General features: G+C 40.1%; 1 long non-coding RNA gene across 1 annotated transcript; it reads right to left on the bottom strand.

The window, feature by feature from the left end:
* Nucleotides 1-5,646: 5,646 nt before the first annotated feature.
* Nucleotides 5,647-9,159, bottom strand: LOC115878942. Its single transcript, XR_004049643.1, has 3 exons — nt 9,048-9,159; nt 7,304-8,625; nt 5,647-5,907 (listed from the first exon to the last, which is right to left on the bottom strand). It is a non-coding gene; the product is annotated as an uncharacterized LOC115878942 (long non-coding RNA).
* Nucleotides 9,160-14,001: the final 4,842 nt, after the last annotated feature.

The following is a 14,001-nucleotide window of genomic DNA, read 5'->3' as shown; positions in this document are numbered from 1 at the left end:
ATAAACTGACGGTAAACAAATTTAGGCGCCAATCGGATATTGTACACTTTGAATATTAACTTTGGATATTGCCTTAAAATACATTGGAGATTGTACGCTTTGCTTTCATTGATGACCAAGGAGTTTGTACAATTTGAAACTAACAAATGGAAGGAGATTGTACAGTATGGAACTAATATCAAATTTTAACCCTAATTTTATGCTGGAGAATGACCGTTTTGACGCAAAGTAATTTTATTTTTGAATCTAGCGCCACAAATTACACCAGAAACGACATCTATCTCATTTTTATCAAAACTTGGAGATTGTACACTTTGGAATTAGACCCCTCAAGTATGGAAATAGAGTCAAAATTTTAAAGTCTGATAATGGATAAATTGAAAAAATGTTGCAAAACATGATATACGCGTAATTCTGTATAAACCTATACGTCATCCTTCTATCAAGTAAAATCAAATTCTGAGTTAAAAGCAGTAAGTATATAAAAGTACAAATCTGTTTATTTCAATCAATCTTTATCATTTTGGTTACACAGGCTTAAAAATTCATAAAACCAAAACTAAAACTTGATCCAAAAAAAATAAAAAATAAAATTATTTTAGAATTTTCAAAATTTTGGCAGGGCGCCATTTTGTTTAGGAAAGTGACAGTGATTTTAATTATGTATGTATGTATGTTTTTAATTAAATTTATATATTAAGAATGATAAGACCTTTCAATTAAGATATTACTTAACCTTTTTTTTATTTAGTTTTTTCAAAATGGCGTCCAGCTGTCTTTTTGACATTTAACATAAAAGAAATATGTCAAAAGATAGTCGCTTTGGTATTATATGTGTAATATTTGCAATATTTTAACGCGATATACAACATGGGTTTAAAAAATAAAAGAGGGGCCTCATTATTTACTTGTACAGTGTGTTTTACAGTTTATGACAAAATGCGCAAATATGCGCAAAAAAACTTTTTACAGCCTATAAGGTAGATAATTATGTAAGGGGGAAAATAAAATCGATTTAAAACTACGTAAAATCGTGAAAAATAAATGCGAAAGTACATTCTCCATTACTTTGCATAATTCTTTATCCAAAACCAAATAAGAAGTACATATTTTTACTTAAATATTAAATACATACCTCCAGAATTATCATTCATGGTAAAAAACACTTTTCCAAAATTACAGGATACTAAAAACCGTAATAACAATTTAACAAATTATGTTTAATGTTTATTAACACAATGGTATTCCAAGTGACAGTTTGTTTTGAAATTGTTGTCAAGTAACAAGACGACAATTTTTCAACTTTTTTCATAGCCAACTTGTTTTTTGGCGTTTTGCCTGTACATTTGAAACATTTCTGACAGAGTAATTTGAAACTAGTTTTTATTACTTTTTGCCACATTTCGCCGAAAATCGACCAGCGCAGCGTGCGGCGCTAAGATAATATCTAATTCTATCAGAAAACTAACGTACAGAAAGAAAATTAATATAATTAAAATTAAGAAAGAGAAAAAAAAATAAGAAATCAAATTTAAATTAGGATTTAATTTAAAGAATAGAATGAAAATTATTATTTACTAAACTGATAATCCAGAGATGTATGTTAATATTTAGAAAACTTATTTTTTTCAATTTAAGAACTTGATAAGAATCAAAGACTATTAAAATAAAGATTACCAAGAAGTACTGAGATTCACACACGAAGCCGAACACGTCAAACTAGTTAAAAAGACAAGTGAACTGATTTAGAAAATTAATTTTCTAACGCTTGTTCCATCCAGGGTAAGTGGGGTGAGTTTGTAGGCTCCACCCATGGGTTTAGTTTCTCGCATCACCATCAGGCACCCTTTTACCGGTACCCTCTTATTGGCCGAGGAGATTCCAACCCCCTAGGGTTTCAGACTTAACTCACACCATATAACCTAGATGGCACTAGTAATGTTAACTGCAGCAATTAAATTCAGTTATCATAAATATCTGCGTAAATCTCATTATTTCCTGAATTTAGCCTATTATTGTTTAACCCTATTCTTAACTAACACAAATTGAGGATTACTCTTAAAAAAACCTACCAAATCTCAATTCAAGTTTATATTCATTATATTTCAGTGTAATTTTATATATTTATTTATTTCTCATAATTTTGGACCTGTATAGGACAAAAAAAGAGTGCAAACCTTCGGGATAACGTTACGTGAACCTTTTACTTTAGTTATTTAACTTATTTATATCAAAATACGTTTGATTCGACCAGAGTGGGTTGGTCGTCGATTTTTCGAACATGTGGCATGGGACAGGGATATTAAAAAATAGCTGGTCTCAAGCGTTACATAGAGGTTTCTCTAAGGGTCTGTTTATTTAGTCAGATTAGAGATTACTTTTACAACTTTGTTTTTACGACTATTTTAAAGATTTCTTGGTTCCCAGCCATTCTATAAGGCAATTCGTTGATTTTATGATTGTGATATTTAAGTCTAGTGTTGTCAAACCTTACATCATTCGTGGTAGTAGATACTCTACCTCTTGATGAAGGTGTCCTATAAGCTTGTAATAACGAATTTGCAAAGTACCTACGAAAAACAATAAACTTGGACAATTTTTATCTTTGGTTGGAGTTTCTTCATGAGTAGTACTTTTCGAGGAGTTTCTTCATGATGCATTAGGATACTGAAACATCAACTAGATGTGCGAAAATTGCAGTACCATTTGCGTTGCCTAATTCGTCACGAATAAATATAGTCATTAGTTTTAAGTATTATACAATTGTGTTTTCTTTCTCTGTACATGCCTGGCGCCCAATATCTATATATCTTTTGTTTATTATTATTGATTAATTTTCTCTCTAGTGAAATACCTTATCCACGACTGCTCTCCGATGAAAAGCTGCCGTTCGCAGTAGTAGTTGTTTTAAAAAACGCTACACCATTTAACCAATAGAACTGATTCGCTAGCAATAAAGTTATAAGCCCCTTGTAACGGGAACTTGGTGTCAAAACTTGACAGCTCACTAATAATAAGGTTCCGTTACAAATAGTTTCCAGCTAGCTCAAAAAAAAGCTAAAGTTTAAAACAAATTGTCAAAATCTATCATAAAATGTAGCAAATATTTAAATAAGGAATAATTAAATATATATACCAGTAAAAGTATTCTTGTAAAAGTGAACTATCCGTAATATAAATTAAACCATGAATAGTATCACAAAATATTGTTGTGACTAAACCGTGAACAACGCTGATGCGTAATTGTGATTATTAATAGATAACTATATAGAATAAAATGAAGAAAAGAACCCTAAAATATGATATATTTTAGTGACACGTTCTGGTTTGGACATAATAAAATACCTTTCCACCATGTGAACCTTCCAAAACAAGATGGCGTCTCAACGCATGTTACTCCATAGAAAAGGGTTCATTAACTGTCCTCGTACTCATCCCAGTACGTCCACACATCCATTTACAGCTCCTGTCCTCTAAAATAAACAGTTGTAGAAGAGAACCTTACACCTAGGAATGTCTCTTATCCAACCAACAAAGATATCTCTTTTCAAGGTTTCCCGGAATTCCAACCACACAGGCCAAGCTCAATTTCTTGCCAATCGGTCTTCTCGACCCTCAACGAAATCCAAGACGGTAATTGTACTGATAATCCCAATCCGGAACTGCGACAAGCCAAAATTTCACTAGAATTTTCCTTAAGTCGCAGAGATCAAAAGGCTTCCTTGCTTTCACCAGGACGGTTCAAAATCGAAAGAAAAAGGATGCGTGCTTGCAAAATCTGCAGAAGATGCTGGACTTCAAGTTACCAACACTAAATTTAAGACTGGCAACCAGTAAAACAAAAGATCCAAAATAAAATTTGATACAAAATTTATTTAATGCATACTAATTGAATGAAACATTTTATTCCATCATAATAAAATTATAATAATCAATAGATGGACATAATATCTTCGGAAAATTATCAATATATTTTCGATCATATAAAAACCGATTAAAAAGATCGAAAACCAAATATACAAAGATCGATCTGTCAACTTTCAACGCCGGTGTCACACGATCAGCTGACAAACAATTGAAACGTCAGTCTGTAAATCGTAATATAAACAAAGATGAAATTTGGGGAAAAATCATCTATAATCAGGTAAAACCAATTGATTACACACAGGAAAATACATAATAAAATCCTTAACCCATGTGTATATTGTAGACCCGACATTCCCACTTGTTGCGTTGAAAACAGACGAATATAACCACTTCAAGTCTATGATTAAGAATCCTCCGAAGAAATATGCCAAGAAAATATCCTAACTCAAGCATAAATCTAAATAAAGAATTAGTAACCACTGCAGAAAGAAAGGTAGGTTTTAAACAGACAAATTGGTATTATATTAATGATGTTTTATATTAAGTTATCGAAGACAACTTCATCCAAAGAAATTGTTTTGATAATGAAACTTATAGATAAGATATTATTAGAAATTATATGTACAGTTAAGAAGTAAGTTAATTAGACGTTATTATAAAAGTTATTCAAGTAAGTGTTAGTTTTATTCCTAAAAATAAGCAGAAGAAGAAATGAAATTTCTTTAAAAACAGCGAGTTACTACTAACTCAATGAAAAATATATACATCCTAAAATCTAACCTGGATCTGGTTTCAAATCTTTTACGTGCCAATTCCTAATCGATACAGCATGGTCAGCATTAAAACATGACTCTTGATCTAGCCACGGCATGGCAAACGACCGACCAATGAAATGTTGTAAGAGTCCCAATTTATTTTTCTTTGGTTCAGTGAAAAATAAATAGCCTTACTGGCGTACAGTAGGAAATTTAAATCTCTTGGGCGCCACCTCTGTTATTTATAGTGGAAGAGGACCACGTTTCGCCAATACGGGTAGCTTTTATACAGTGGAGATACCAGGGAGTGTTGAAATGAAAAGAAATAAAACACACAGTCAACTATAACATAACATTAAGGCTTTATTTAATTAATTAACTATATGCTAAATACTCCAGGAAGTTTCACGACTTTAAATTGTAATGAAAGTGAAAGAAAATTTATAATTAAAGACTCGTAAAATAAAATTTACAACAACAATCGAGCACCTCTAGAGTTTTGACCTTATAATCTCGATATGCAACTCACTGTCCGACTCAATCACGTGAATCCAAAACGCGTTTTCGACATGACGTTCTAGTAAATAAAACGACGCGAGTTTCTAACCGGCGTCTAACTTAACGGCGTCCTAGCAAACACAGACATGTACGTACCGGAGCGATATACTCTTTTATAACCCGACTTTCTAAACATCGGCGACGTCGTTACAGGCGTCCCGGGATACACAAACGCGAGTTTCTGGATCGATCGCAAAAATTTTCGGCGTCCTGTGGGATAAACACACACACGAGTCCCGGATTGATCGCGAATCTAACCGCGTCCTGTGGGATAAACACACACGCGTCCTGGATCGATTGTAAAAGAAACGGCGTCCTGTAGGATAAATGCACACGTGAGCCCTGGATCGTTCGCAGTAGAACGAGACGGCGTCCTGTGGGATAGATACGCACGCGAGCCCTGGATCGTTCGCAGTAGAACGAAACGGCGTCTCGGTGAGTCGTCTGGATAAGCACAATCCACCGCCCGGTCAGGACCACCTCGGGATGTCGGCGAGATCCCACGGCGCTCCTGATGAGAAAACGGGAACTACAGAACCAGCCTCGGGATTTGGACGAGATCCTGTCTTAGCTCCAAGAATATTCGCGCCCGTGTATTTGTTGTACTACCTTAACCGCTATCTGTCTCCCTTTTAACCAAAAGAAATCGGTCTTCGCGTCCACGGGATCCGGACAAAATGCCTCAACCTTGCACGTATTTTTACTTCTATAGTAGGACAGTAGACACCTGGAGCGAATTTAACTATCTCTATCTCCCTTATTCTATAACGCGTTAAGGCAGTAAAACAAACCGTATTAACAATAAAAAAAAAACGACCTACTCTCGATCACTTTGGCGGCTGGACTGTATAGGACAAAAAAAGAGTGCAAACCTTCGGGATAACGTTACGTGAACCTTTTTACTTTAGTTATTTAACTTATTTATATCAAAATACGTTTGATTCGACCAGAGTGGGTTGGTCGTCGATTTTTCGAACATGTGGCATGGGACAGGGATATTAAAAATAGCTGGTCTCGCGTTACATAGAGGTTTCTCTAAGGGTCTGTTTATTTAGTCAGATTAGAGATTACTTTTTACAACTTTGTTTTTATGACTATTTTAAAGATTTCTTGGTTCCCAGCCATTCTATAAGGCAATTCGTTGATTTTATGATTGTGATATTTAAGTCTAGTGTTGTCAAACCTTACATCATTCGTGGTAGTAGATACTCTACCTCTTGATGAAGGTGTCCCATAAGCTTGTAATAACGAATTTGCAAAGTACCTACGAAAAAACAATAAACTTGGACAATTTTTATCTTTTGGTTGGAGTTTCTTCATGAGTAGTACTTTTCGAGGAGTTTCTTCATGATGCATTAGATACTGAAACATCAACTAGATCTGCGAAAATTGGCCAGTACCATTTGCGTTGCCTAATTTTTGTTCTATATACAGCCACTAGACTGTCCATTTTATCAATTCCTCCCATTCCAATATTATAATTCGCTATTGTTTCTGGTTGATCAATTTGTTTTTTAGTTTTGGTGATTCTGCACCATCGGGAAGTTTTAACAATACTGTTACACAAACGCGAGTTTCTGGATCGATCGCAAAAATTTTCGGCGTCCTGTGGGATAAACACACACACGAGTCCCGGATTGATCGCGAATCTAACCGCGTCCTGTGGGATAAACACACACGCGTCCTGGATCGATTGTAAAAGAAACGGCGTCCTGTAGGATAAATGCACACGTGAGCCCTGGATCGTTCGCAGTAGAACGAGACGGCGTCCTGTGGGATAGATACGCACGCGAGCCCTGGATCGTTCGCAGTAGAACGAAACGGCGTCTCGGTGAGTCGTCTGGATAAGCACAATCCACACCGCCCGGTCAGGACCACCTCGGGATATCGGCGAGATCCCACGGCGCTCCTGATGAGAAAACGGGAACTACAGAACCAGCCTCGGGATTTGGACGAGATCCTGTCTTAGCTCCAAGAATATTCGCGCCCGTGTATTTGTTGTACTACCTTAACCGCTATCTGTCTCCCTTTAACCAAAAGAAATCGGTCTTCGCGTCCACGGGATCCGGACAAATGCCTCAACCTTGCACGTATTTTTACTTCTATAGTAGGACAGTAGACACCTTGAGCGGATACAAGTCTGGTTAAATTTTACGTACGCGCGTTTCGGACCAAGATGCCTCTACCTTGCACGTATTTTTACTTCTATAGTAGGACAGTAGACACCTGGAGCGAATTTAACTATCTCTATCTCCCTTATTCTATAACGCGTTAAGGCAGTAAAACAAACCGTATTAACAATAAAAAGAAAACGACCTACTCTCGATCACTTTGGCGGCTGGACTTACCTTCTACAGAGCGGCAACGGCGGCTGGCAGCAGGGTACTTGGCAGGGCACTCCGGACTCGAACTTCACTGTTCACGTGCGACCACACAACTAACTACCTGGCGCTCTCGCTGCCAGGGTATACTCAAACGACCCTCCCCTCCACTCGACCGGTACTGGTAGGGCCAGCTTCTCGGCTGCCGTACCGAACTATAGCGAGTAACGCCGATCAAAACTCTATTACAATATGGTCATCAAATATCTAACATACTTAAGTCAACAGTAAGAACACTAATGAAGTTCATTACCATAATGAGTTAACAATAAAATACATTGCCTAACCTTGTTTACAGAAAAGGTCCCTATTATTTAAGTACAGTATACGGGGTGTCCCAGAAATGAGTCCCAAAATTTATGAACTTCATTACACTCCCCCTACTTCGGTTAAAAATATATGAACATATATTTTTGTCAGCTATGCTGAAATGAAACTTCCTGTTAAAACAGTTTTTGTTTGACCAAAACTTAAGCTAACGCCCAGTATATCTCTTAAAGTCTAATAAAAACAACAACAAATTCGAATGTTTATTGGGCCAAACTTAATCTAATAAAACAACGATAAATTCGAATATTTACTGAGCAAACTTAATCTAACCTTGATATATCTGAGATCTGGTATCACTTTGATTATGCTTACATCTAAAAGAAAACAACCATAGACTCAAATGTTTATTTGTCCAGTCTTAATCTAAACTTTTGTATCGTAATCATGATTAAGTTACTAAAATAAAACGACCGCAAAATCAAAATGTTTATTTTCAAAAGGCAAAACTTAACTAAAATACGCAATATCTTCGGTCTTCTTCAGCTCGAAGATCTTTCTTCGGCGGTGTGTAGAGCTTCGACGTGTCGAGCTTGCTCCAACGGTGTTGCGGCTTCGGTGAGTCCCTCGTTGTCCAGCGGCGTTGAAGGCTTCGGTGAGTCCCTCGTGGTCCAGCGGCGTTGTAGGCTTCGGTGAGTCCCTCGTGGTCCAGCGGAGTAGAGAACTTCGGTGAGTCCCTCATGGTCCAACGACGTAGATCTGTCCTGCAAATGGCTCAGTCATGGAGACCCATACACCTATAACACAAATTAATTAGTTCAACTCTTCTGGCACGTAGGACGATTGGTCGCAATGTATTTTCATATATTTTTTTATTTAAAAAAAAAAAACGACCAGATGAGAGATACTACTACAAAAAAAACCCTTAAACCAAGAAGAAAAAAAAAAGAAAAAAAACTTTGTTACCCTCTTTCTGTTCCCCTTTTTAATACTTAATTTCTAACTTTTTTAAAAAAAAAAAAACTAACCAGGACCAAACCCCGTAGACATAACATAGATACTTAAAATCGCGCAATATTCCTCTTTTCTCTCCCTTAGTATTAAAAAAACAAAAGAAATTATATTTCCCTTTTTGTTTGTTGTTTTTTTTTCTCTCTATCCCTTAATAATTTACACCCTTATACAAAAAAAAAATTGGCCCCCTTTTTCTCCTTGCTACCTTGCAAACTTCCCCCCTATTTTCGGTGGCATAATGGGCATTCCCCGGCCTTTTTGCGGTCAGCGATCCTACGCTGCCTTCGCTGTCTTCGGCTGTCACTCCGGGGAGCCGGTTGGGCCCGGAAACGGCGGCATGGACAATCCCTAGATAGGACGCCTCGAGTCCCACATCCTGAGCAAAATATTATCACTGGCCTTTGGCATTGACGGCGATTATGTCCTACGGCCCCACATCGCCAACACACTGCCTCCAGTTCTACAGGAACGCGATCATCCTCGTGACGTGGATAAAAGGCCTGAAGACGTTCTCTGGCCGTCGTTTCTTCTTCAAAATATACAGCCAGTCGTGGATCGTCTCGGAGAGGTATCATCGCTTGCTGTTCGGACGTTGCTCGGGGTGGTCGGTGAATAGTCGGCCTGGCGGTGCCTGCGGTGACTTGGTAGGAATTTATCTGACGTTGTGTGGCCTCTAGCCGTGTGGGAAAATTGTCTATGCTCCTCGCAGTAGACCTAGGCAATGCGGGCAGTTGATACCGTCGGCCTCGAATGGACGAAGTCGTTGGGCGGGATGGATATCCTGCCGGGACTGTCCTGGTGTTTTCAGTGAATGTGTCGGGTGGTCTCTGATATGAGACGCGTTCCGGCGCTCGTGTTACTGGTGTAGACAAGTTGTAGTCCTGTAAGGCCTGGTCAAGATCATCCATCAGATTGTCCTCCAACGCGGAGACAAAAGTGTCTGGAGACGACATTTGGCGGCGGGGAAGAGTCGGCGACAATTAATCCTGAAAGAAAACCATATTAACTCGCTTTCCTGACAAGAATATTATAAACTACGAATAGAATAGGGAAATGGGAAGGACTACTATAAGCAAAAAAAAAAAATTAAAAAAAAATGCGGGATTCCTCTCCGGACCTAATATACCCAGCTAAAATAAAATAGAATAGAAAATAAAATATATCTTCTAGAGAAATTAGAAAAAAACAAAATTAAATCCAGAGCTCCTTCCAGACGGGATTTCTAACGATTCCCTATGATCCCAGGTTACCCGTTATGTACGTTTCCTACTTTTACGGATCCTGCGGGATTGTCACCCAAATCCGGCGTCCCGTAGTGGTTCGTATCCGAATTCGTGTTTTCACATTTCCGGGGACGCCGGGTGGTCTCAAGGAACGCACTTGTTCCAAGAGGGTTGCGTCCCATAACCCGATTGTAGAGGCAACTTTATCCGCTATCTCCCCTCTAGTGATAGACGGTGTCTGCAATGTCGGCGGCGGCGGGGAGGGAGTGGGAAGATAGGGGCCAGGCGGTCGAACTTGGATGTTCGAAAGTATAATAATTTTTGGCCCTGCCGTCGCAGGGTTCTCGGGCCTGGTGGGCGCTTTGTTAAACGCCTCCACCAGGCTCCGGATTTTCTCTTTTCGGGCCTCCTCTTTCTCCTTTCTCTTCCTGGCCTCCTCCGTCATTTGATATAACGGGCCCGCGGGTCGGGCTTCTTTGGGAATTTTCCCTGACAACTTGCGAGGCATATCTGGAATGTAGATAGAAACTTTTATTTATATTTACGCGAGTTTTATTTAGTGAGCGGGTTTTAAATCTTTAATATGGACGCGCCGTATCTTTTGATTATTTTTATCGGTCAAGTCATAGACTACCGGAGAGATCTTACGCGTAACGGTATACGGCCCGGAATATTTCGGTGCTAATTTGGCTGCGAAACCTTTCACGGCGGAAGATAGGGGATGTTCCCTTTTCATCACTTGATCACCAAGACCACATTGCCATTCTCTTCGTCTTAAATTATAATAATGGCTCTGTGACGCGAAGGCGCGAGATAGATTTAAACGGACCAATTCGAAGGTTTCTTTTAAACGGTTTAAGCGGGTTCCGGTACTTGTTATGTCTGTGTTAGTCGGTTCGAGATTTTCGGACGGAACAGACGGCTGTTCTTCGCGCAAAAGCGTTTTCGGTGGCTCGAGTTCTCTTCCAAAATTAAGGAAAGCCGGAGTGAATCCAGTCGAGTCGTTACGGGACGTATTGAAAGCAAACGTCAGTTCAGAAAGGCAAGCATCCCATTTCTTATGATCGTCTTCGCAAAACTGTGCGATCATAGTCTTGATGGTCTTGTTTGCTCGTTCGACGGGGTTCGCTTGAGGTGTGTAAGGCGGTGTAAGTCGGTGATTAACCCCGAAATCCTTCAACAGTTGTCGGAATGGTCTACCGGTGTATTGAGTGCCGTTGTCAGTTATGACTGTGACAGGTCTTCCAAAACGCATCAGAATCTCGTCATATAAGGCCTGACTGACAGCCTTGGCAGTCGCAGTTCTAATGGCCTTACATACTATCCATTTGGTAAATCTATCCTGAAACACCAGAACGTAGCAGTTCCCTTTTTTCGACCTAGGCAATGGTCCTACCAAGTCAGAACTCACAGTCTCCCACGGGCCTTGGACAGGTGATGGTTGCATCTTCCCAGGCGTCTGCTGTTGCGAAACTTTATACTGTTGGCAAGACTGACATTTCCGGACGTATTGGGCAATGTCTCTAAACATACCTGGCCAGTAATAACGAGCAGCAGTCCGTGTAGTAGTCTTGGCTATCCCTAAGTGTCCAGCGGTGGGTTGATCATGATCTTCTTGGAGGACTTGGAGCCGTGCAGGTTTTGGAACACATAGTTTCCAGGGGTCTTGCATCTCGGCTTCTTTTGCGTCAGTCATGTCCAAAAAATGACGAAACAACTTTCCATCCCGAATGCAGAAATCAGGAAATAATTCCGGATGTCCCTGTACGTCGGTTCGTTTCTTTTCGTACCAAGAACAAATGTCTGTTTCAGATATTGCCAGTAATGGCTCCTCAGTCGGCGGTGGGTCGGTCGGGCTTCGGGATAAAGCATCTGCTATCTTGTTCAGTATCCCTTTTCTATAACGGATTTCGAAATCATACTGTTGAAGATAAATACTCCAGCGGGCTAATCTGCCGCTAGGATTCTTCAGAGAGTGTAGCCATCGGAGTGATTGATGATCGGTAATGACTACAAATTTATAGCCTTCCAAGTAGGGTCTCATCTTTTCAATTCCTCATACTATGGCTAGACATTCCTTCTCTGTGACAGTATATTTCTTCTCGGCGGTGGTCAGACTACGGCTGGCATAGGCAATAACATGATCGCCATCATGTAAATGTTGAATTAGAGCCGCTCCCAAACCATTATCGCTTGCATCAGTCTGCAAGACAAAAGGCTTCTGGAAATCTGGACATGTCAGAACTGGCGCTCTAGTCAAGCATTCTTTGAGTGTATCAAAGGCTTTACGTTGCTCTTCGTGCCACTGCCACTTATTATTCTTTCTCAACAGATCATTGAGAGGCTTAGCGATCTGGGAAAATCCTGGAACAAATCGGCGGTACCAAGAAGCTATACCTAAAAATCGTCGAAGACTTCGAACATTGGTTGGTGTGGCCAACTCTAAAATAGACGTTACCTTGTCTGGATCTGTTCTTATTCCTTCAGGTGTCACCCAGTGTCCCAAATATTTGAGAGATTTTCGTCCGAACTGACACTTCTCAGGATTAAGCTTCAGGTTTGCGTTCTTCAAACGTCGAAAAACCTCTTCCAGGTGCATCAGATGTTGCTCAAACGTCTCACCTAACACAATTATGTCGTCCAAGTAAGCAAAACAATAGGGATCCAGTTCAGGTCCTATGATTCGATCCATCAATCTCTGAAAAGTGGCAGGCGCTGAATGTAACCCAAACGGCATCACTCTAAACTGGAACAACCCTCTAGTGGGTATGGTGAATGCGGTTATGGGCCCACTCTCTCGGGTTAGCGGTACCTGCCAATATCCTTGTTTGAGGTCAATGCTGGATATGTACTTGGCTTTGCGAAGTTTGTCCAAAATCGCGTTTATAAACGGCAGCGGGTAAGCGTCCTTTCGAGTTACTGCATTAACCTTCTGGAAATCCACGCAGAAACGGTAACTACCGTCTTTCTTCTTAACCATGACGATCGGTGAGCTCCACGGACTATCAGATGGCTCAATAATTCCATCTTCAAGCATCTTATCTATTTCGGTATCGATGATAGCCTGCATCTTCGGATTTTGTGGTCGGTGTCTTTGTTTAATCGGTTCCTTGTTAATCAAGTGAATTTCATGGTTTACCAGTGGGGTTGTACCATGAATATTCTCAATACCAGGTAAGTGTTGTTCCAGGAAAATCTGGAGTTTATCCTGTTCGTCCTGCGTCAAATTTGGAGTCTCCGTGCTCGCTGAAATGGGACATAAAGTCGTAGCAACCTCTTCAGTCACTCTTCGACCATTTAAGCTGACTTGACGGGTCTGTAAATCCAAATTAAAATGGTGTCGCTGCAGAATATCCATTCCAATCACCACTTCGGGTACAAGACTAGAATATGGAACACTTCGTTCAAGGACTGGTTTCCTATCTGAAATTTTATTCTAAAGGCTTCTGAAATGGCTTCATTAGTTCCATTAGCAAGCGTCGCTCCTTTTAGAGTAGGCTTGACTGATATGGCCTTAGAATTTCGGCAAGCTTGGGCCAATTTGGTTCCTATGAAAGAATATGCCGCCCCCGTATCCAGGAGGGCTAAGTATTCGACATTTTTGTGTCGTATCTTGATCGTAGGACGGTTGTCGGTTCGGATAACAGGCTGGATATCATCAATAAGGGCGGTCGGGAGGCGCTGCACTGGCTTGAGTGTGCAGCGCCGCTCTAGTTTTCCGGACGACCACACGGACAGTCTCTGGACAGTACGCCTTTCGTCTTACATCTCGAGCAAAAGAGCTGTGCTTTCTGTGTGCAGTTATTGCGATAATGTCCTGTTTGTCCGCATCTCCAACAGATTGCTTCTGAAGTCTGTTTCGTGGCCTGTGAATGTCCCGGATTCCGGGTCGGAGTGGGCCTGTGATTTGGTCCATTTTGCGGCGGTGGTGGGTTC

This window comes from Sitophilus oryzae, unplaced genomic scaffold (assembly GCF_002938485.1).
Source record: "Sitophilus oryzae breed Bouriz unplaced genomic scaffold, Soryzae_2.0 scaffold_1536_pilon_pilon, whole genome shotgun sequence".
Taxonomy (NCBI): domain Eukaryota; kingdom Metazoa; phylum Arthropoda; class Insecta; order Coleoptera; family Curculionidae; genus Sitophilus; species Sitophilus oryzae.
Note: the sequence above shows the minus strand (reverse complement) of the source record. Positions and strands in the feature narration are given on the sequence as shown.